The 23,465-nt window shown below is 45.1% G+C and overlaps 1 protein-coding gene across 1 annotated transcript in view; it reads right to left on the bottom strand.

Moving 5' to 3' along the window:
- The window catches only part of LOC105278796, a 398,031-nt gene that overhangs the window by 23,920 nt on the left and 350,646 nt on the right, over positions 1–23,465 (bottom strand). The gene's annotated exons all lie outside the window — the stretch shown is intronic.

Below are 23,465 nucleotides of genomic sequence, written 5' to 3'. Positions count from 1 at the left end.
ATTCTCTCTTTGCTAAAAAAATTCTCTGCGTTAAAAAAGGGCAAATAAAATTCTCTCTCTCTCTCGTTTGTCGTTTAATTTCAAGTTGACTTCACGGCGCGACGCGGATTTTAATCGTCACAATATTCGATATCGAGAAATTGAAGAGTGACGATTCTGAAACACCCGGTACAGTGACGGCTATCTCGCTCTATTCCTCTCTCTCTCTCTCTGTCGCATTTACCGTCTCCCACGTGAAGCACATTAACATACAGTCGACAAGCGTATAATAACTTCTTGGCTCTTGCCGCGCCGGCGCGATTGTGCGGATTGCACAATCTGCAGTACACGCAAAAGTTGGCCCACACTTTTACCTTTAATTAGCGTTGTCTCTCGCACGGAATGCCGACAATCTGATTCCCGAGTTGCACTGATCTAATATTGAAAAGCAATGCTAACGACGTTAAACGGGCGGTCGTGTTGTAAATTACGTCTTTCAGTGCACGAATTGTCAATTCCATTAGGGCGGCTAATTTATCGCGAAATCCTGTTGCAGTCGAAACAACGATCTGCTGCAGAAATTATCAAGAATTAATTTCTCACGTAATAATTGCATCGCGCAAGCATTCTCTTTTTGTTTGACGCATAATAAATTATAAAAATTCATACCAAGATAACAAAAAAATCGACGGCCCATTCTTCCTTCGCGCTCTGCATGTTTTCCACGTTGCTGCGAGAAAAATAAAAAATCGCGCCGCGTACGGAACTCGCGGAACTCGCGAATGCACGCGCTCTTCTGATCCGTCCATCACGGTGGAAGTCGTCTCCGTGGCGTCCACTAATCGCAGGTCGCACAGACTGAAACGTTTAAAGCCGGCCGGCCTGACTGAGGGGATTCACTTATCCGAAGGGATTCGCGGTGTAAATGGCCGGCTCTGACGAGGGTCGCGAGCTCTGCCAACCGGAGATAATGACGCCGGAAACACACGCTCGCTGATCTCCGCTCTAGCCGGGGCCAGCTTCCTCCTTTTTAAAGGGATTTCTTCGTCAACGCGCGACGCCGCCCGTTGACGCCGCGCAGAGTCGTAAATCACGAGGGGAATCGCGCGTCTAATCCGTTCAACTCGCGTCACAGTATCAAGTAATTGCCAGAGATATCGGTGCCTCGTGAAACAGTGAGAATGCCTCACGAAATTGGAAAGTAAAACGGATGTTCTCTGTGCAATTATTTTCTCCGCACTCTCCTTGGAGATGTAAAATTCGGGGTAGAAGGGTAGAAGTTCTCTCGCGTCTCTCGGCGTGCAGCTTCGCGCTGGTACCGACGTTATTCGCATGTACGCGTTCATGTATATTTAAAGACCGGCGCGCCGCTCGCAAGCCTCGCAAAGTAGTTTACCCTTCAAGTTTTAATTATCTAATTAACTCCGTCAGTTCGATAATATTTGCCCGTGTAATTAAACCGCAAGCTAAGGTTAACAACTCGCGCCGCGTTTTCAACAGTAGGTCGAGCTGCAGCCGGGAAAACGAAGATATCCGACGTCTTCTAGTAGGACGGGGGTCGAACAGAAAGATGAAAACGCGGAGCGCGGAATAGAGATTATATAAAAGGGATGCTGTAATCATGCGGGCTGATTGACTGTGACTGGATCATTGAACGTGATTTTGATTTCGCCATCAAGGCCGTATGCGCCAGTTTGACTTGCAGAAGAGACTTGTAAACATGTTTGTGCGACGAATTATGATAGGATTTGATTTATTTTTATAACTGCGTTACCTTGGCAATTGTCAAGATGTATCGATTATCAAGACGATACGATGATGCTTCTGACAATTAACGAAAATTTGTCTTATTCAAGTACCTGAGGCATCTGCAATTTGATTCATTTTTAAACCAGATTTTAAGCTACATTTAAACAATCTGTGCCAGCGACGCGTTTCTGAATCTCGCTTGGATAAATATCGCGATGCTCTCGACTATTCCCAATGGAGCGTCATCCCTGACATCTCCCTTTATATCGGGGACGTCGATATCGCGTTTTCGCCCGGCACGATTTTCCTCCCCTGCGCTTCGTCGCAGTCATCATAATGATTTTTCATTACACCCAGCCGCGACTGTCTGCCTCGCCCCGTCTTCCATTTCCTAATGGATTTCATTTAGTCATGATGATACCGGGAAACGGCGGCGGTCGTCGAAGGGTCGGCGAGTCAGGCGTGTCTGGCACCGCCGCGACGCCGGAGGAGCGCCTCGAGCCGGCTTCACACCCCCCGTGTCGGTTTTTCGAAAGCGCGCGAAGGCAAATGAAGTTACGCTTTCCTGAATAAATGAAAGACGCGATTCTCAGGAAAGATACCGGGAACGGAGATTCGCGAAGAGGCGCTTCTCCCGGCGATATTTTACTTACTCGAAGGCGTGGCGAGCGGACGCTCCCTTTATCGTTTCTGAGGGGGGGGGGTTGCTTGCAACCCCCGCGGAAATGAGAGGATCTCGGAAAGACGTGATTTGTTTAACGAACTTTTTGACGTTCGACCGTGCGGCACGATGAGTCTCCGAGTCTGGAAAAACGGCCCGTGCGAAAGGGAGCAGATGCGGGGGTGAACAACGTGGTGTTCCTTGGGCTGTGGCACCGAGGAGGGTACCGAAACGAATTCGCCCGACGTTAAGCGTTGAATAGGTCATTTAAGCCGAGCTTTTAACTCGGGCTAATTAACTGCTCGCCCCGCACTCCCTCCATGGCCATCCATCTTCTCGCTCTTTTTCTCTGGCTCTTTCATGATGTTTCAGCTTTCGAATGCACGTCGCGCGAGTGCATCTTCGACGTTATTGACGCGGAAGTAACGCCAGCGGCAGAACGTAATCGGTAACTGGTGAAAGGCTGAGCCGCGACAATCGTCGCGAAACTTTACTTCATTATTTCTGCTTTGGGATTATCCGTTTACCCGTGGTTGCTCGCGTCGTCGTGTAACTTTGCTTTATTGACGCCTCTACTCTGTTCTTGCAAAGTGTCTTACTTTCCTCCGTTGTTGCCTCGCGCAAGCACGATGACTTCATAATCTCGAGCTGGCGGGCTGCAGCGCGGATTTGCGGAGCGGCGCGGAGGATATTTAGGAGCGGATTAGCGTACCCTCGTGCGGAAGGGCGGCCGGATACCCGGGATACCCGGATACCGCGCGTACATCGAGCTACGAGGCCGATTATAAAGCCAGAGACACTCGGATCTCGAAGTTTACTCGCCGCACTCGCACGCGCGCTCCAGTCTCTCCCGTGAGCTCCTCGAAACTACAAATTTTGCATATCAATGTGCGCTGGTACACCCCGCCGCCGCGCCGGTCGACTCGATAAACGACTTTCCGCCCCGACTGCACCCCGCCGCGATGCGGCATTCCGCCGTTCTTGCTTGTCTCGTCGGCACTGGCAGAGCCTCCCGAGAAAATATTAATAATAAATTAATATTACTTGAGTATTTAATTATTTATTTAACAGGAAAAAATAATTCCCGATTAATTGATTAATCAGTAATCAAGATGAGCAATTTTTCAATTGCTCGGTTAATCAGTAATCAAAAAGAACAATTTCTCAATTACTCGATTAATCAGTAATCAAAATAAACAATTTTTCAATTACTCCAGTAATCAGTAATCAAAGTGAAAAACTTTTTAATTATTCGATTAATCAGTAATTATAGTATAAAATATTTTTGTTACTTGATTAATCAGTAATCAGACCGAAAAATTTTTCAATTATTTCATCACTCAGTAATCAGTGTCAGATGTTCCTTGATTATTTAGTTGATTTTTTTCTGGATTATTTTCTTGATTATTTAAGTATCTCGATTATTTAAGTCATCAGCGTACAGCAGCAATTATATACAGAAAAAAATTAATTCAACGCAATATTTTTCTAATAAAATTAGTTGAAGTAGGATTTTTTATGACTGATAAAATAATAATTTAAATAGTGAAATATTGCGTTAATTTCATTTTTTCTGTATGGAATTGGTGCTGCACGCTGATAACTACTTAAATAATCAAGAAAATAATCCAGAAAAAAATCAACTAAATAATCAAGGAACATCTGACACTGATTACTGAGTGATGAAATAATTGAAAAATTTTTCGGTCTGATTACTGATTAATCAAGTAATTAAAATTATTACGTTCTGATTGCTGATTAATCAAGTAACAAAAATATTTTATACTATAATTACTGATTAATCGAATAATTTAAAAATTTTTCACTTTGATTACTGATTACTGGAGTAATTGAAAAATTGTTCATTTTGATTACTGATTAACCGAGCAATTAAAAAATTGTTGATCTTGCTTACTGATTACTCAATTAATAATAAATTTCTCGAAGTTGATTACTGATTATCAAAATAATTGTTAATCAAAGCTGAAAATATTACTGAAAATATCGTTGATGCCGATCCCTGCTCCCGAGGTGCATCCATAATTTTGTAAAATACATAATCCGTATGAGGCATCTCGCGAATTCTAATCGAATTGCATGAATAAAGAGAAAAGGTTTCTCTGTAACAATGTAATGAACAATACGCTTTAATAAGGCCAGCGCTACTTTACCTTAACAAAATATTATATTTGTACATTTGTATTCTCTTCACGATGTTTTCATTGATTTCTTCCATTCGTTGCTCCGTAAAAGGATACATTTACACAAACGTTTGCTTCTACGCAGTCTTTCGTACGCGTCCGTCAAGCATCAATCATCGTTGCTGCCGAAGCCGTCTCCAAAATATCGATGCAGCATCGTTTGCGATAATCAATAAGCTGTTCGGCTAATGCCGGGGGTAAATGCCGTTAGCAAAAATGGCTCGCGCCGGGGGCGAGCCGTAAATCCCGAATCCGGTTTGTACGTTCGTTCGGGCAGCACAGCGATGTAAAACCGAATCCATCTCGTGTGTATCTGCGCGGCGCGAGGTGGAGGAAAGGGAATATTGTTTCGCCGCTATCGCGCCGTAGGGGTTGGCGCGCTTATCAGTGGGGTTTAGCATACAGCGAGCATTATTCCAGCTCGGTCATGCGACAGCGGAACGTCCGGTTATCAGTGACGGCCCCGTCGAGCTCCTCATCGATCCTTACCCGATCTCTCCGCGCCCCCGGGGGGTAGTCCTTTTGTGGACGAGCCTGCCCAAAACCCTTTACGACCGTGTGCACGCACTCGTGCCCCTTCCGTATCTTCCGCTCGGGTTTACGGCCGCGAATAAAAAGTGATTTATTCGCGCGATACGCGAGCGAAGCGTTCACTCGCGCGCATTCGAGGGATACTCGAGTGCCTGAGCCACGCGATGTTTCTCATTTCCGATGTTCTTCGAAACGGCGAGAGGGAGAGAGAGAATAGAAATAGTGCAATGTGCAATAAAAATTGCGCGGATAAATAATCCGCTTTGGGGTGTGCGCGTGCAAATTTCACGCGACGCGACGCGTCGGTGGTGCAGCGAATTCCAACCGCGAAATGCAGCCGACAAGTCTACGCCAGACACGTTCGCGGCTCGGTCCGTTCTAGCAGCACGTTGCTGACCGATAACATGCGGTTTCGTCTGCAAATTTGCGCTGTCCGAACGCGAGACCGCCGGAAAAACCGCCGCGGTCGCGCCACCCGCGTTAACAATATAATTAATACGTTATCCGCTGCCTAATCCGCGTCGCAACTCGATCGCGCAGCGTTTACGCCAACGCTAACCGGAAACTCCCTCGTTCTGCGTGATTGAAATGTCAGCAATTTGACAGGCAGAATTAACAATGCAGCCGCATCGAATACTTGTCGGAAAAATAATTAAAGAAAATAATTAAGGAGTATTGTTTTTTCATTTTGATAGCAGACGTAGCGCGAAATTAAATGCCGACGATATAGATTTCGTAGGCTATGCATGAATAAAATTATTGTTCTTGATGAAGTTGTATATCGATGAGACGAGAGAGAGAGAGAGAGAGAGAGAAAGAGAGATTGCGGATATCGCGAATTGTATTTACGTAGGCAAGTTGAAACGATCTCGGAGGCGCATTAAGCGCACGCGAATCGACAATTGCCGGCAGTCCACCGCGATGTATCTCGATTCATCCGCAGTTTCCATTTGCGGGGTGGTGGTGGGTCTCGGCCGGGACGTTAACAGCTATCCCACGATACGTAAGTTACGGCGTGTAAAGCCGGTAATCTCCAAGTGGAAATCCGGCTCGGAACGAAATACGCTGCGTAACGCACGGCATCAGCTTCGGTAATTCGTAAAACTCCATCATCTGCGCGCGCCACGTTTGATCGCATCGAATCGGAAATCGCGATTCAAGAGGGCGGATTCGAAGGGCTGCGGTGTCCGTCTTCCACCTGAGTTGTTTCTTGGCACACCCTCAGAAAGGATTTCTGATAACAAGACGAAAAATATTCTTGACTAATTTAATCGTATTACGAGTATAAAAAATATGAAAATAAAACAATTTTTTATTTAAATCAGTAATTTCTATTCTTCTCTCTCGAATTAAATAAGATTGTCTTACTGTCTTCAGACAAGAGTAACATGTACAAATTTATGCTTATATATTCTTGTATGTAGAGTAATTTGATATTAGCGCCACTTTATAGTAGGCTTTGTCCATGTCGACGCATCATTTTCTCACAGTCGCTCGTCGACTCGGCGCTTCTGCGTCCTTTATTCCGATAAAACGGCCAATATTTATGTGTTGCAATCGAAAATCGGGAAAGTGTTTCTGTTATTTACAATGCAAGAAATATTAAAAGATATGGAAATGTAAGTAAGTATATACAATATACTTACTTGAGAAATAAGATTCGAGATAAGACATTTCCATATCTTTTGCACTTATTCATTGTAAATAACAGAAACACTTTCCCGATTTTCGATTGCAACACATAAATATTGGCTGTTTTGTGCAGATTCTACAAATTCTCTTACAAGAATAGAATAAGATGTCTTTTAGATCTCACAATATTGTGAAATCAAGAATATGTTGAACTTGCTACAAATTTGTATCTAAATCCTTCTGAGAAAATGAATGAGATAGCACGAAGATTATTTGAATCTAGATTTTCGAATTTTCTATTCAAGATTAAAATATGCTTCTTTTCAATAATAAATATGATTGTCGCTATAGCGATCTTATTTTATGATAGATTAAAGAGTAATAGCATTAAGTCCAGAAATCTTTTCTGTGGGTGCACGATTGACTACGAGAAAGAATTCGCGGATCCAGATACGCGAATCGGCTTTGACGTTATTTCCGAGATATCGTGAAAGAACTACCGCGACGAATTTAAATGGTAATCATGAGGAAATTTCGCGCTCCTTTGGGAATTTAATCTGTAATTTTGGAGATCGGTCGTTCTCGCGCCTCCTCAAAACTTCCCCGGACCCGCTCGTGCGAGGTAGTATAGTTCCATCCCTCGCGGAAACTCGGAGAGGGCACGGTACGCGCGTGGAGGGTGGAGAACAGGTTAATGAGCAAACATAATTACGGATTACGAAATACTGGGCCAGCGGGACAGGCATCGCAGAGGCCCAAACGAGTTCCGAAGCTGTTTCGAACTTCTTAAGCAGTCGAGCCCTCTCTCAGCCTCCCTGCCGCTCTGCCGTACCTACCCCTAAACTAGTTGCGGCACGAGAACGAGGCTGCTTAATATTTGACGCGCCAACACACGAAAATCCTCGGAGTTGATATCTCGATTAAGGGAAAAGCGACGCGGAGAGAGCCAGAGAGAGAACGAAAAAGAGATCCGACAAGAAGGGAGGAAAGCTAATCCGAGGGGTTGTTTATACGTGCGTGCCGGAGCGAGCGAGCGGGTGGACGGTGACGCCCCTCGATTGAAACATCGCGGACATTTAAATTGCGAAAGTTTGCGAATAAATTTGTATGCTAAGGCCGAGGAAAGCGCGGTTGTCTTTTTTTTCGGGGCGAATCCGCGGGGGATGGAATTTGCCTAATGAGCGTACGCTCGTGAGGGGAAACGGGGAGGCTCTCGGGGGAGGAAAAGGCGCGCGGGTGGAGAGCAGTCTTTCGTTCCTTGTTTATATCCTTTTTCCGGACACTAGCTAAACGCTGAATTAGAGGTCTCGTCTTTGTGCGGAGGCGAAGATTGAGTCTCCTGTAAACAAACCTGTAACCGCTGACGACGATCAGTGTGCGCATGACACTCTATACGTTAAAACACAAATGCGAAGAAAAGTAAGTAAGTGCGACCCTTACACAGTAAAAAATAAAATGTTAATTTTAACATTTTTTGCATGTCCCAGAAAGTCCACTCTAAATTTTAAGTTAAAGTAACTCATTCGTCATATGTTACTTCTTGACAAACTAGAAATGTTAAGTAATTAACACAATACTTTACATTTATTTTTGATATTGTAACTTTAAGTGTGATGTAAAAATAACATACAAAGTAATTGAAAACTACATGGAAGAGAAGTTACAATAACTCATCAGAAAAGTTGATAGAACATTTTCGTTCGTACAATATGAACATTTACTTTTTATGTTATATTAACACATGGTAGTAATTATTTCAACTTAAATTATTTTTGATAGAAACATTTAATTTTAGTAAATTTGATTATTTTATATGTCAAAGTTCATGATTATTTGAAGATTTACTTTAACTTCTTTTAGAATGTTAAACTGACTTTGTGACATGTTGATTGTTTAAAATTATTGTGTTAAAAGCATTTCAAATAATATTCCATTTCTAAGAGACATACACAAAATGTTAAGTTATGAAGTTAACATATAAAATTGTTATAAAAATAATAACATATCAGTTGTATGTTAATTTTACATTGAAGTAGTAATCAAAACATGGCAACACAAGAAAATTTTAACATATGGGCGCACAATTTTTAACGGTGTACAGCCGAGAGGACCGAGACTCTAGCCTATATTGCCTTCTCGAACCCTTCTCGAACCCTTGGTACCGTGAGGAAACCCAGCTTTCCCTCGCCAGGAAGGGAACGCATTGCGCCAGAATCACGTGCGACTAATGCCATTCGGAATATTGAGAGGCAGGGCAGATCAAGGGCTGCCAGCTACCGAAGAGCAAGAGAAACAGGGTGGTGGGTGGATGCAAGTGCCAGCCGAACGGGACAGGGAGTTAAGAAGTGAAACGGGGCTTGATTAACCGGCCGGCCGTCCGGCAGGATCTCCGCGACGAGATGAGGAGCAGCAGGCAGCAACGGAGAAAGGACAAGGGAGCGGAAGGGACAGGGGAGTGGTAGAAACACTAGGAAGCGGTCGCTGTAATGACTTCAAAGGTGGTCGGAGACGTAGACGGAGGCGTCCCCGAAGTTTCTCCTGTCCCAGGAGAGGGTCGGCGAACGCTCGGCCGGGCGCATTGTACTTCGGCGAGCACATAGATGAAGAGGCGCCCGGGTACTCTCCTTTGACGCCAGGCATTAATGTCGTTTCGAGGAGCCGGAGGATCCTCCTTGAGATCGTTACCTCGCAGCCGCCCCCATCGATCGATCTCGCATTGCGCCTTCGTCATGACAGTGGCCGCTGTACGATAGTGATTGCGATTGTGACGACAGTGCCGGGCTCGAACTGACAAATGGTCTCGCGAACAGCGCGGTGAAATAATTACGCTGTGCGAATGTGCGGAATTGTTGGATCGCTCGTGTTGTTTGATGGGTGTAAAGTGGAAGAGCGTGTGCATCCTGTGTGTTCGAAATCTCGGAGCGACGTTAGCGACAGAAGATGATGATTATTATACAAGGTATGATGCTGTAAGAATATTTTTTTAGCATATTTATTTTCTTATTATTTGAATATTTCTCGTTAGTACATCAGAAATCGAACTTTGCGACTACTTTGCGATCCCTGCGTCTGAAGGATATAGGTTACGAGGTCTGAGAGTTCTCGTATTTCACGAGAGTGACGGCGGACTTTAATTGCATCCGTTAAGTGCCTCCGATCGTGGCTGTCACTCGTTAAGTTCGAATCCTGAATTCGATTTCGTCGTCTTACTCCCTTTCCCATATTTCTCCCCCTCGTGCTATCTCGGGTTCCTTATTCTCGCGTTTCCTTATCGCCGCGGAATATTCAGGAGGGCCGCTCGCGTCCGATGGATGGTCCGGCTCAGTGATAAGCGAGTAGAGGAGATGCGGTAGGAAGAGAAAGCGAGAGCGGTTCAGCCGGAGGAGAGAGAAACGAATATTATGCGAGGAAATTAGCTGCCGTCAGTTTTAATATCCGTTTTATTTTATTTCACCGTGGCTGGTCGGATCAGCTGCAGCAGCAGCAGTAGTGGCGAAATTCCTCTCCTCGTCTAGACCTCTTCTCGCGTACAAAAGATCGCGAGGCAAGAGAGACGTGAAGGAGGAGCGTGATCGAGCTGCCAATTTCCTAAGCAAGGATTATTTTCCACGTGCGGGAAATTAAATTTTCGTTCTCGCGCATGCGACGCGAATTTTCGTTTATCGCGCAAATAAATGAATCATTTGAATCGATACAGGATGGACCAAAGTGGACCGTAATTATTGTATCCTAAAATATATCGCGGGAAAAATGCCAAATAGAGAAGCATGTTTCAAGTTAAAATTATTTAATTTATGAAAGGTATCAATAATGCAAAAAATATATAATGATGTACATTTGTATTTTTGCCACAATAATTTTCAATAACAGTATCAGTGGTTATCAACAGCTTTCTGTTTTTTATGACGCTAAGATCGATCTTCAAAGACCACGCGCGCGAAGATAGAAGCAACTTCTCTCGAGAGAGATGGTGCAATTTTTCGGAGCGATTTTTTAAAAAAATGTTTCGCATGGAGGCGAGACTCGCAGTCGCATTTTGAAGCGCGCCAGAGTTAATAAGCGCGATGTTTCACGACGGATAGTGATTCATCGGCGTCATATAGATCGCGAGAGCGATTTAGAAGCTCAATAAGAGAAGAGTGATCGATCTCTGAGTGATGCTCTTTCCTCGTCATTAGTCCGCTCCGGTTGCCACGCAGCGGATGACGATGTTTTGAGGAAACCGGGTCAGGTTGAGTCCGCGTTATTGCTACGGGTGAGTGTAATTAAACGGCGGCGGTGATTAAGTGCCCCGTGAGCCGTCAGCCGTCACTTTGCGACTTAATTTATTCGAATTCTGGCATTAATGCTCGCGTGACTCCCGTGGGAAAATATCACTTCGCGTTTGAACGACGTCATTAAGCTCCGTTTTACGAGTCGAGCGCACGCTCGAATAGGGAACAAAGAAGAGGCAGAAAGTTAATTGTTTGCTTCTCTCTGCCCCCCCCCCCTCGGATAATATTAAATCCTCTTTTTCTCAAATATCACAGTCAAATGCCGTGGGCAGAAGATCAAGAAAATCACGTCGAGCGTCAAGTCGAGAAGTCAAGAGCACCGTGTTGAGTTCGATGCCTTCATACCGACCGAGTGCTTTTTATCAAAAGACTAGCAACACAGGCGCGCGCTACGCGCGTTATTTTATTTTTCAATATTAATGTTTTATTTATCAATATTTTATCAATATAACCGCACCGACAGCCACTATGACATTCTGACATTCGCAACACGACGTTCGAGCCAAGCGAGAGAACCAATCAGCATCGCGGAAAAGAGGCAGCAATGATTTCGATTTAATATTTAACACGGCTTTTTTAAGAGTGGATTAGAAATGAGAAAAATGACAAATTGCAACGCGATTGTCTTCGAGACTCTTCCCACTCGCAGTAAAATTTTTCATCTTTATAACGACGATCTCTGTCAACATGAAAATGAAGCTTCTCGTCTCGACGGTAGGTCTGGGACACCCTGTATAATTTCACTTTTGATTTTCGTCTAACCGAGTCGTACTCGTAAGTGTATCGCGATCGATTCCAAGTCAGGTGCGAAGTTCGTCAACTTGCTCGAGTGAACGCGACGATTGCATTAGGTCGTTTGAGATGGCAAGCCGTTTCCGCACTGCAGCCTACAGAGAGAGAGAGAGAGGGTTGAGAGGCAGAAGTTGGAGAACACAAGCCGTGAAACCCCACCGGTCTGATTATAGAGATCCGAGCGGCGTCTCCTTACGCGTATAGTTAGCATAATTTCGTTTATGAAACTCGGGGTGCTACGGCGCATCTGTCGCTCTCGCGTTTTTCCCTTCTTAAGGACCCGCGCATACGGGAGTACGGTTTCATCACGGCGTGGAATCCATGAGTCTGCTGCTGCGAAATTGTTTTACGCGCGATCGTACCTTTTATTCCCCGGCTAATTGCGATCGATCTGCTCGGAACGCGTTCTTCTTCCGTCGTACGTGCGCGGCGAATTTCGTTGCCGTCGTGATCGAGAATCCGCGCGCCGCGAATGAAGAACAGCGAGCGCGCCAATTATCGGCTTGGCGTTCGGGATTAATCGGGAAACGCGCGGAGACCGGACTCTTGACAGTAACCGACCGTCTCGGAGCTTTTCCCCGTTATCTCCGCATTTTCCCTCTTCGGTAAGAGAGAATCGGCCGGGACGCAGGCCTCCGTCGCGTGGTCTGCCGCACCACGAAACGACCACGAAAAGAATCGGCGACGCATGACAATCGCGGAACAATACGTGAAGCAGAGGATCATCCAAGCCGCGGGGGAGAGAAAGAGAGAGATAGAGAGGATCCCGGAAGTCCCGGAATAATTCTCTTGAATGGAATCTATCGGGAATTCCGGAAGATGCCCCACTCGATGCTGCGTCGCTGGAACGCATTGTGCCAGGTTCGCCGATGGGGGAGGGGGGATGCAAAGGGGGGTTCCTGAACGCAGGATTGTGCCAATAATTCGCGAAATGCAGTCTAATACGCAGGTAGAGCGAATTCGCGACCGTCAGGTGCGCAATGCGCTTCTCTCTGTCTCCCTCTCCCTCTGTCTGTCTCTCTCTCTCTCCGAGCAAGATTCATCCTCTCTGGTTCTCCGACGCACCCCCGAACGGCTTGGTTGCGTATCCGTAGTGTGCGGTCGGCATACCCGACGTAACACGGTAGCATAACTGGCGCAACGTCGCATTAGCCTGCGTGCATCTCGACTAATCGACCCGCGTGCCGTTGCCAGCGTATGCACGCGTGCGTAACGTATGCACAGACGCGAGAGTAAAACTTGGCAGAAATTCGATGCGTGATTCCGGGGAAACGTGATCGTCAAAGTCACCGACGCGATATTCAGTCATTGAGATCCGGCAATCGAAGGATGCGTAATTGAAAAATACGTCTATTAATTTCGAACATTGAGAGTAAAATGTAGCATTGTGTTCATTGCCTGTCGTAATATCTAAATAATTGAAACCAGAAGGCAAATACTTGAAGAAGACAAGCGCGAATGACGCGCGAGATCTTTGTCATTATTACATTGTCATAATCCCGATATCGTGATTTAATACAAGATCAGTTTCGACGCGTTCGAGCTCTCGCGCGCATGAACATCGCAGGTCAGCCAGAACTGCTCTAATGCACGTGGATGCGTCGGGCGGACGTAGAATACGCCATAGAATGCGCTCGTATTCGCTCGTAATGTGGAAACGCGCACGGAAACGGATCCCATACAGGATCCCTTAACACGCACACGTGTGTGTGTCATGTGTGCATGTGCGTGGACATACTAGCGGTATTCGGGTACTCACAAGGAAAGGTTTTTAGGTGTTACACTCGGATTTCAAAAATTTTTTGCATGCAGGTAGGGAGGTCCCCAAATAGAAGAAAAATTATAAAAGTAGCGGCCCAAATGCATTTTGCGCGCTATGTGCGCAATTTTCAATGTTAGGTTAATTACCCAAAAATGCTATTTCCAATCGAATTCTTTACATTTTTTCTTTCACCTAATGCACAACGCTTTAAAAAGAAATCAAAACCAAAATTAAAACTGAAAGAATTAAAAACCTCCCTTGACCAGATCTTTTATGTCCTCGTTATGGATTCTGGTCAAATCTATTTAAAGTCGTATACAATAAATCACGCAGAAAGAACAAACTACGATTTGCGCAATGTACAATTATTCCAAATTGTGTGCATTGGCAGTTGCAGTAAAAAATTAAAAAAGTTACGATGCAAATACCATTTTTGAGCAATGGGCCTTTTATACGCACTGTGCTCGCGCGGCACGAGATTACATTAGACGCTCGTATTTTCTAAACACACACAAGTACACACACGCACACAGAAGCACATACGCGCGCACACACACACACAAAATTATTCAAAGCAATATAAATGTGCATTAGGTGAAATAAAAAATGTAAAGAATTCGATTGGAAATAGCATTTTTGAGTAATTAACCTAACATCGAAAATTGCGCACGTAGCGCGCAAATATGCATTTGGGCCGCTACTTTTATTTTTTTCTTCTATTTGGGGACCTCCCTACCTGCGTGCAAAAAATTTTTGAAATCCGAGTGTAACACCTAAAAACCTTCCCTTGTCAGTGCTATGCGCGTATGGGCGATGCGTCCCCGCCGCGTGTCCACGTGGGGTGCGTTGGCGAACCGACGTGACCGCTTGCAGCAGCAGCAGCAGCCGCTCGCGCGAATATCGCGGATCCGGCGAGGACGCCGTACACGCAGGAAACTGGAGGGCCCCGAAGGGACCGACCGCAGGGCGCCGAGGGCTCGTGGCATTTATGGGGATACATGTGCGGGGACAATGACGATGACGTAATTATGGACGGTTAGGGTAATAACGCTGTCTGCGGGACTACAATGGAATGCGACTGCGATAACGGCCGCGTTTCGTGCGATACGCGTATCTCATGAACAGGGTCTCTCAGTACCCTCCAATCGTGGATCCTAATTACGCCGGGTCTTTCCGATGTCGTGCGTGCTTGTTGGAAAATCAGCATGTCGCTCAATGTTTGGCCTCATTGATTTTCAGGGATAACAGGATGATCCTGACGCGTATAAAATTTGAGAAATCAACAAGATCAAAGATGCAATGATTTGCGTATTATTATATTTACGAAGCTTCTCCGTTAATTCAAGAAAATTCGTAAAAATAATATAATAACGAATATCGAGATATTCCTTAAGATTATTCTGGAGGTTTGCAATTTGATGGTTCGAGTAGAGATAAACAATTCTATAATTCCAGGATCCTTCGAAACTTTAAAGATGTAAAAATTTTAAAAAGATTTAGATTTCGTGTGAAAAATTCCGAGAATTCCAAATTGCAAGACTGGCGAATTAGCGATTATCGTTCGTTTAATTACTCTGGCAGTCAGTTCTATCTGCAGCTTCGTAAATGAGAAACACTGTAATGTGTCCTCTCTCGGCGCAGTCCTTCCATCGGATTCCCTTTATTATTTCCCTCTTAGATAGCGTCCGCGAGTATATCACTGTCGGAATGACGGTATTCTGCGTCGGGCGTATTCAACGTCGGCCAAAACCGGGGATGCAACGGACGCGATTGCTCGGATGCGGATTGCAGCAGCGCGCCCGAAAGGCGCGTCCAGCAATTTTGCATTGCGCTGTCCAGCAGCCCCGCGACAGACGGTGCATCAGCCACGAGAATTAGCCGTCGTGCTTACGTAATTGAATCGAACCCTGTTCACCGAGATGCGTCGGTTCTCGTTGCCGGGAAGCTGGACCAGCGTGTGTCGCGTGCTTTTACGCGAGCACGTTCGAGAGAAAGGACGCACTTGCTCGTTGCATCTCTCCACGTTAACGGAGATACACGAATACACGCGTTATCTTGATCTCGTTTGCTGCAATTGCACTCGTGACGAAAAGATGCTGAAGCGGAATTGTCAGATGACGATCACGAACGAAAGGTGCTTCGGATTTGAGGGAACATCATCAGCGTTTCCGATGAGACGAAGTGATTTTCAAGCCTGATGATCGTTCGAGCAATTCGCAAACTCGAAGGCTGAGCGTGATGCTCCGGTAATGAAATCCGATAGTTTGGGGATTCGGGAACTCGCGATTTCCTCGCACGTCGTCGTCGTCGCGTCGCGCCGACATCACGGGAGGATCCTGTCGAAGGACCCGGGCGCGTCGTCTCGAACACGAGGTGAATGCCTGACTCTGCCGTCGTCTGATGGCCCGTCATCACCAATTATAACCCATTCAGGCCCGCGCGTGGGTTAAATTATCCATAGACCGGGCCGAATCGCCCCTTCCGACCACGCGCGCGCAGAAACAACGAGCATGAATCAAGCCGCCACGTTCTCCTCTCGCGTTCTCCACTCGCGTCCTCTTCGCACCCTGCACCGCACAGTGGGCTAGAATCGAAAAAAGCTGGCCAAAAGTCGAATTTTTTCAACTCTTGGAAATCTGTGCATTTCGACCTTTTTTGATTCATGGATATCAGTATTTTCAAAAATGTGAATGGAGTTTCGTAGAAAAAATTTCCTTCCCATTAATCAACAATTAATAGGAGGCAACGCGTTAGTGTTCCGAAAAACGAATTATGAATGAGTATAGGCTATAGCTTACATTCTTGTATGCGGATGCAAGTAATTTTGCTTTTTACTCTATAAATAGAATTGAAACTCTTTTCCCAAACAGTTATAACCATTAAAAATGTTTGTTCATCAATTTGTGTTAATCTAAGTTTTTGGTTTCTTAAAATATAAGAAAGAAGTAAAGTTCAATATCTTTTTTTTTAAATAGCTGTAAAAGGCTGTTTGGGATTCTTGTTTGATCATCTTGTGTAGGGTTCAAACTAAGTATTTCCGTTTGAATTGTACACACCAACGCACACCTTTGCGTTATATACAGGATGTTTCATTTTAATTTTCATATCGTAATAACTCGAAAATTTGGCGTTTTGGTAAAAAATGTTTGAAATGAAAGTTGTAGGTTTTTAAGTGAAGCATTACATAGCAATACCAGTATGACCTTGATAGTGTTGTCAAGATCATGTACAGATCACCGTGAAATTTTTAAATGCCGCGAAACGTACGACGCGACGCGGTAGCGACTGTAACTTTCAAGCTTCATAACTTCGAAGTATTTAACGGATAAATCTTTGTTATAGTGTTCTGAAAAGCTCTTGAGATAAGCTACAAAAATATCTAATGAAAACTGGAGGTTCCCATTAAAAAAATTCAAGGTAACCTTTGCGTGACCTTGGCAACGCTATTCAAGGTCATACTAGTATTATTATCTAATACCTGATTTAAAACCCTGTAACTTTTATTTGAAACATTTTTTTCTAAAACGTCATGTTTTCGAGTTATTACTTTTGGCCAGCTTTTTTCGAGTTTAGCCCACTGTGCACCGGCGCGGCGCCCTCGTCAGCGTCACCCCCAATAATTCGAATCGCCGTCGAAATTGCAGCCGCGTATGTAACGCGTTGGCGATTTCGCAGCCGACGCGTTGCCAAGTGTCGCCGCAGTCACCCCTCGTCATCCCCGATGACGGTCACAATGACCTTCTGATTATCACGAGTTCGGCTAGTTGACTCCAAAAATGACGGTGACGAAAACGCTTCAGTGAATAATACAAATATAATTAAAATTGAATTATAGGACACCATGTCGAGTTTTCTAGAGACGTAAATTTGCAGCTACTTCTTTGTAGTTAGGGTGAGGTGGTTCTTGGAGAAATGTTCAGGACGATGATGTGATATCATCGCGATCCGACTAAAATTCAACGTCAGGAAGAGTAGAGTAGAATTTCCCGCGTGGCTGCGTGATCTCGTAGATCCACCCTTAAATTTCACGCCACCTCGCCGCTCTCTCGCTACACGGGACGCTTTAATTCCAACGATCTCGGTGCAGCCGGTGTCTGGAAATGCTCCCGCTCCTCCGGCTGGGTAGCCGGTAATATCCGTAAGTGCATCCCACGATTTTCTTGCGCGCATCGTCCTTGTCTCGGTGTCTCGTCGCATCGCGACAGAAGGGTTGCCGGAAAGTAGCGGGTACCACCGTATATATATATATTTTTTTAGACACCGCGAGGCGCGCCGCGTTAACGAGCGATGACTGCGAAGACGAAGACGATGACGACGACGACGAGGAAACGTGCACAACGCGTCAGGATGGTTGACGGCTAAATATAGCGGAGGTCGCACCCACTCTACCTAATTGTCGGTTTTCATACGGCATACGCGCGAAGACACCCCCTATCCTCAGTAGACCGCGCCGTGACATGTCCCCCCCCCCCCCGCGCAGAGAAACGTTATATTATTTACCGCTCGCGATCCGCACGGCGGCACGCATTTCATCCGCCTCGAGCCGCCATGGCGCGCAGGAAAAGGGAGAAAAGGGCCGTTGGGAAGTACTTGGAGGGGAATTCCGCGTGCGATAAGGGCGCAGGAAAATTTCGCGTCACGTTCGCGGGCTCGTAGGCGGAAAAGACGAACGAGAACGAGGGGAAGAGACGGGCGAGGCGAGGGAATTTAATCCGGTTGGATTCTTTCTACCTGAAGGCGCATTTCCGGCGACGTGTATTAGCCCCTTCTAATGCTGAAACTTTAACTCTTTAATTTCCGGTGGCTTCGCTATGATTCCCAGCTCGTTTCCACGGGGAGGATTGTGTTAAATTCTTTATGAGGGATGAAGAGAGGGGAAATCTTGTGGTCTCAGGAGCAAGCTGCGATTTCGCGGAGACGATTTTGCGCCAATCTGCATTTCTACCAGCGTTTCTTTTAATTTACTTGCTTGTTATATCGATACCATGTTATTTGTCGTCGTCATCGTCACGATGTCAAAGTTTCGTCGGAACTTTGGCACTTCTGCGGAAGCTATCGGAACTATCTCTTCGAGATGCACCGAAGGCATAAACAAGATAAAACCGATCGTCCGATTCGTTTGTTTGCCATATAAAGTAACAGGAGTTCTTGTTTGTCAATCGTATATATTTCCAATTGTATCGCGAGAAGGAATCCAAAAGAACGAGACCGGGTGGAGGAGGATTCTACGTGACAACTTCATGAATTTTTCTTCCTATTCTTGATAAATATCAAACATAATTATAAAAATTTGGAATTTATAAGTTGCAATTGTCTGATTAAATTCCACAAAACTCTCAAGTATTCCTCATTTGGAAAATATTCATTCTGAACGTGAACTAGGAAAGTAAGATATCAAACAATAATTTCAAAGATTTAAAAAGTCTTTACGATAATCTTCACATCTTTATACCTTAAAAAAATTAATAAAAAATTTATGACTCTCAACTTAATTTTTAGTATCGCAATTTTTAATAGTCAGTATTTCCTGATAAACAGCCAAGAATTTGATCTTTTTCCGAGTACGTTTGATTTCCGCTGCTCTCGAAAAATGTCCCATGTCCCGGATTTGGACACTGACACCCTTTATGGCAGAGTAGACGAGACGAACGGAGTACATGAGAGAACGAAACGCTGATGCAATGCAGATCGTTAAGGCAACCTCGTGCCGGTGACCCGAATGTGGCTTATGGAGACAAAGCGCGGCAAGGTGCCGGGAAATGAGGGGAAACGCTCGGAAAAGAGGTTGCGGGGAAACGCTCGGGGAGTAACGCGGGCGCCCGCGTTCGTTTCCGGTGGTCCCGCAATTCGTCTCTTCCGGTTTGTTCGCGCGGATCCGCACGTTGGCTGACGTTATCTGTCGCATGGGGAAATGTTGATAAACCGGGTTGCCCCGTTTTCCCGAATTACGTTCTGTTTGCGGTGCACGCTATTTTCCGATGCGCGCGAAACGGCAGGAATCACGCCGTTTCAAGTAGCTTTTCGTAATTTTACGTGTCGCAACGGAAAGAGGAGCGACATTGCACCCTCAGAAAGGATTTCTGATAACAAGACGAAAAATATTCTTCACTAATTTAATCGTATTACAAGTATAAAAAATATGAAAATAAAACAATTTTTAATTTAAATCAGTAATTTCTATTCTTCTCTCTCGAATTAAATAAGATTGTCTTACTGTCTTCAGACAAGAGTAACATGTACACATTTATGCTTATATATTCTTGTATGTAGAATAATTTGATATTAGTACCACTTTATAGTAGGCTTTGTCGATGTCGACGCATCATTTTCTCACAGTCGCTCGTCGACTCGGCGCTTCTGCGTCCTTTATTCGGATAAAACGGCTAATATTTATGTGTTGCAATCGAAAATCGGGAAAGTGTTTCTGTTATTTACAATGCAAGAAATATTAAAAGATATGGAAATGTAAGTAAGTATATACAATATACTTACTTGAGAAATAAGATTCGAGATAAGACATTTCCATATCTTTTGCACTTATTCATTGTAAATAACAGAAACACTTTCCCGATTTTCGATTGCAACACATAAATATTGGCCGTTTTGTGCAGATTCTACAAATTCTCTTAGAAGAATAGAATAAGATGTCTTTTAGATCTCACAATATTGTGAAATCAAGAATATTTTGAACTTGCTACAAATTTGTATCTAAATCCTTCTGAGAAAATGAATGAGATAGCACGAAGATTATTTGAATCTAGATTTTCGAATTTTCTATTCAAGATTAAAATATGCTTCTTTTCAATAATAAATATGATTGTCGCTATAGCGATCTTATTTTATGATAGATTAAAGAGTAATAGCATTAAGTCCAGAAATCTTTTTTGTGGGTGTGCCTTTGGCGATTCTCGCGCTGAACAAGATGATCATCATCGAGCAGTGATCGCGTTCCGCGCGTCCATCGATGGTTTTACGGTAATTGTTAATTTTATCACAGTGGATAAAGCGGTACTAGACAGCCGGAAAACTTGAGCGTTGGATCCGCGACGCGAGTACGATTCTCACCGTACATTTAACGCTAAACGAGGCCATTCGCCTTTTCGTTTCTCGATTATATCGGGCGGTAATGTCCGCGTCTTGAAATAAAACTGGCGGAATCAGTCGGCCGCGTTCGGCGCCGAACAAGGGCGCGAATGCCGCGCGGGGGTGTTAAGACGCGATAGAAAATAGAGTTGACGATAGTCGGAGCCCGTCGTGGAGATCGTGGATGGCGGCGAGGATGCACGGGATGGGAAGGAACACGGTTCTGATTAGCATACAAACTACGGGCGGTCATGTCGGTTCTTCGCGTTCCGCTTGTGTGTATGTGTGTAATGCCGCAGTTGAAGTCGTTGTCCCTTATGGCAGGAGCCTGGATTTGCAGCCTCCGCCACTCCATAATAGTAAAATAAATTATTACGTATAAATAATAACGAAGTACCGCGAGATAAAGTTCATTTTTCCGCGACGATGTTCTCAAGTAGATTGCTTCGCGAAACAGCTGCGACTTTGCGTCCCTCATCTAGTAAATACCAAATTCATTTTGTCATATATTTTTTTTCGATTACGAAGCCCAGTTACAAAGAATTTCTTTCCAAGAAGAAATCACTAGGACCTACGAAAAAATTAATTTTTACGTTAAATTCGTCTTCCGTTTTCCTCGATTTAAAATACAGATATTTTCGTAAAACCAATTCTAGTCTCGATTGGTGGACCTAAATTTGGAGTTCGTTTTCACGAGAATGAACTATAGTCATGACTCCGTATACAAATGCGGGAAATACGCGATGATACGGGTAACCGATGGCCACGAGAACGAAGAGGAGGAACCGTACGAGAGCGTGCGAAACCGCGTGGAGAAACGTCGGGAAAAGGAGGCCGATGCCCACCCACAAAGTAACCAGCCGCAAGACGCCGCAATGCTCGAGACGTCACGCTCAATAATGGGCCGCAGCCATTACGATAAACAGAGTCACGATTGTTCCGAATGGCTGAGAAATTTCAGCGAAATCCTGCTCGCGAGGAGAATCTTCTCAGGAATAATTGATTATTAATCGTTGCTGGCGACAGCGTCTCGCTTCTTCGATGTACAGTTAATAATCGTAATTAAACAGTGTTTTTTAAGAAAAGGACAGAGAAAACAGAAAAAATGCAAGTATTTCTCAAACGCATATATTTCTTAGAAAATCGTGGAGACGATTAGATGTCTCAAGAATGCAAGCATTATTATTTATTATTATTTTTTAATCAAATTAAATATATTTATGCATAGTCTTCAATGGCAGATTTCAAGATCTATAATTTTCTTCTCGACTTGCGACTTGCAATCAAAGAAGTGTCTTCTTGTTTTCACTCTCTTCCCAGTACTATTAATTATAAAAATTATTTCATCGTGATAAGCCTTGACCATTCTGTCCGTGATGACACGTGTCCACCACGTACTAGAAGATTACGATACCACCCACGGGGCGTGCGAATGCTCGTACCGTTAATACACTTGAGATACTACCGTCCCCGTCGTCGATAACGCTCGAACATTACGATAAACGTGCGAAAACAGGACCGCCGTTGTCGGGTTCAAGAGCCTACGTCGTCAATGAGATCCCTGCGGTACAAGATCGTGAATACGGGGCACTGTGCGGCCGAAATCGTCTCCTCGGCCGGCGATTTCTGGTCCACCAATCGATGCTCACCGGATAGAATCGCGAGAGCCGCGCGATTCGATGCTCATTAGCCTGGATCTAGCCTAGACCTGGATCGAATCGGATGATCTGAATGATCACGAAAACCAGTCGGCCAAAAACCAGATATGTCGGAACCGAAACGCGCGATGCAGATGCGCGTCTCTGTATTTTGGTACACGAAATTACACGCTGCTCGTCGTCTCCGTTGAAGGACTTCTTCGTGCAAATTCTTCCCTTGGAATCTGCCCTCCCATCGTAAGTCATTCCGCAATCTTTGAATTCGTCGAAATCAAGCGAGGCTGCTCTCGCTACTCGCATCTCGCTGCAAGCGCCGAGAGGGTTGCGCAACACGATGATGGATCGAGTCTGCGAGAGGGTGCAGAGGATTACCGGGGGCAGGAACGCGATGCGCCCCGGTTTGGCGCTCCGTTGAGTCGTCAAGTTTTTCACGTGTCTCTGCTATTCGTCTTATCGCGCCGTGCCATTTTTTAGCGGGCATCCAATCAACGCGCGACAACGCGCGGTCGGTTTCCTCGTGACGTACATGTGCATCCGTAAATCTGGCCAAGTAAGCTACCCGGTCGGCCGGGTAAATGTATTTTCCCGTGTCCCGCGGATCCGCAGAGCAGTGCTAGCTCGAGCTAGCGAGCTCCGGCACCGGCTCTAGCATGAGCTACCGTGTCACAAATTACCGGCGCGCTGTTTCCGCTGTCGGCGGTACGTAACAGCGCCTAGGCGCACGCCCATTTCTGGAATGGCCTATTTCTGCTTTAATTTAGGACTCACCGGAATGTCAATTAGGCGTAGCGTTCTCTCTCCCTCTCTCTCTACTTCTCTCTCTACACCTCTGTTCGTTCCCTCACACTCGTGGCTCGAGCACGCTCGAAAGGCCCGTAAGACGGTTTTTGCCGAGCCTCCGACATTTCCGAAGCGCGCGAGGATAACGGGGGTACGCGCCGGAGTTTGTAAAATTTTTCGAGGAAGGACCGAAAGAATGGCGAAGGCGCCGACCGGAGAAAACGGAGCGTAACGAGAGAGGAATGTGCGCGAGTTTCGAAAATTCTCAAAGGATGACCGAGAACTTGCACAGGCAGGGGGGTTACCGTTGTTCCCGAGTGAATTTACTGCAGCTGCTTGTAGATTAGCGCGCGCTCGTAGAAG

The sequence above is a fragment of the Ooceraea biroi genome, chromosome 12 (genome assembly GCF_003672135.1).
Source record: "Ooceraea biroi isolate clonal line C1 chromosome 12, Obir_v5.4, whole genome shotgun sequence".
In the NCBI taxonomy this organism is placed as follows: Eukaryota; Metazoa; Arthropoda; class Insecta; order Hymenoptera; family Formicidae; genus Ooceraea; species Ooceraea biroi.
Note: the sequence above shows the minus strand (reverse complement) of the source record. Positions and strands in the feature narration are given on the sequence as shown.